Source organism: Brassica napus, unplaced genomic scaffold (assembly GCF_020379485.1).
Source record: "Brassica napus cultivar Da-Ae unplaced genomic scaffold, Da-Ae ScsIHWf_1261;HRSCAF=1798, whole genome shotgun sequence".
NCBI lineage: Eukaryota > Viridiplantae > Streptophyta > Magnoliopsida > Brassicales > Brassicaceae > Brassica > Brassica napus.
In genome coordinates, this window is record NW_026014680.1 from 42,922 (window position 1) to 45,180 (window position 2,259).

A 2,259-nucleotide genomic window follows, 5' to 3' on the forward strand; every position below is an offset into this window, starting at 1 on the left:
ATGTATGCTAAACTCTTTTTCATGGTAAATGAGCATCGTTCAATTGTTTTTATCAATTAATTTAGTAAAACTTCATAATACTCCCTAAATCGATGGAATAACCACTATAAAATTATTATTTTCTTGATAAACGGAGACACAAAGGCTCCAAACCTCTTTGAACATCATCATATGTTAGTGCAGGATGCAACTAGGCATTAAAACAATATTGTCATATTTTTTGAAATTTTCTCAAAATCTATGGGCTAACCCCTACAAAAATATTGAGTTTTTGGTAAATACTTTATATACTGAAGCCTATAATCTTTAGTGTTGTTTTAAAATTTCTACCATATTCTACATTTGTATTAATGTATGCTAAACTCTTTTTCATGGTAAATGAGCATCGTTCAATTGTTTTTATCAATTAATTTAGTAAAACTTCATAATACCCCTAAATCGATGGAATAACCACTATAAAATTATTATTTTCTTGATAAACGGAGACACAAAGGCTCCAAACCTCTTTGAACATCATCATATGTTAGTGCAGGATGCAACTAGGCATTAAAACAATATTGTCATATTTTTTGAAATTTTCTCAAAATCTATGGGCTAACCCCTACAAAAATATTGAGTTTTTGGTAAATACTTTATATACTGAAGCCTATAATCTTTAGTGTTGTTTTAAAATTTCTACCATATTCTACATTTGTATTAATGTATGCTAAACTCTTTTTCATGGTAAATGAGCATCGTTCAATTGTTTTTATCAATTAATTTAGTAAAACTTCATAATACTCCCTAAATCGATGGAATAACCACTATAAAATTATTATTTTCTTGATAAACGGAGACGACAAAGGCTCCAAACCTCTTTGAACATCATCATATGTTAGTGCAGGATGCAACTAGGCATTAAAACAATATTGTCATATTTTTTGAAATTTTCTCAAAATCTATGGGCTAACCCCTACAAAAATATTGAGTTTTTGGTAAATACTTTATATACTGAAGCCTATAATCTTTAGTGTTGTTTTAAAATTTCTACCATATTCTACATTTGTATTAATGTATGCTAAACTCTTTTTCATGGTAAATAAACATCGTTCAATTGTTTTTATCAATTAATTTAGTAAAACTTCATAATTCTCCTAAATCGATGGAATAACCACTATAAAATTATTATTTTCTTGATAAACGGAGACGACAAAGGCTCCAAACCTCTTTGAACATCATCATATGTTAGTGCAGGATGCAACTAGGCATTAAAACAATATTGTCATATTTTTTGAAATTTTCTCAAAATCTATGGGCTAACCCCTACAAAAATATTGAGTTTTTGGTAAATACTTTATATACTGAAGCCTATAATCTTTAGTGTTGTTTTAAAATTTCTACCATATTCTACATTTGTATTAATGTATGCTAAACTCTTTTTCATGGTAAATGAGCATCGTTCAATTGTTTTTATCAATTAATTTAGTAAAACTTCATAATACTCCCTAAATCGATGGAATAACCACTATAAAATTATTATTTTCTTGATAAACGGAGAGACAAAGGCTCCAAACCTCTTTGAACATCATCATATGTTAGTGCAGGATGCAACTAGGCATTAAAACAATATTGTCATATTTTTTGAAATTTTCTCAAAATCTATGGGCTAACCCCTACAAAAATATTGAGTTTTTGGTAAATACTTTATATACTGAAGCCTATAATCTTTAGTGTTGTTTTAAAATTTCTACCATATTCTACATTTGTATTAATGTATGCTAAACTCTTTTTCATGGTAAATGAGCATCGTTCAATTGTTTTTATCAATTAATTTAGTAAAACTTCATAATACTCCCTAAATCGATGGAATAACCACTATAAAATTATTATTTTCTTGATAAACGGAGACACAAAGGCTCCAAACCTCTTTGAACATCATCATATGTTAGTGCAGGATGCAACTAGGCATTAAAACAATATTGTCATATTTTTTGAAATTTTCTCAAAATCTATGGGCTAACCCCTACAAAAATATTGAGTTTTTGGTAAATACTTTATATACTGAAGCCTATAATCTTTAGTGTTGTTTTAAAATTTCTACCATATTCTACATTTGTATTAATGTATGCTAAACTCTTTTTCATGGTAAATGAGCATCGTTCAATTGTTTTTATCAATTAATTTAGTAAAACTTCATAATACTCCCTAAATCGATGGAATAACCACTATAAAATTATTATTTTCTTGATAAACGGAGAGACACAAAGGCTCCAAACCTCT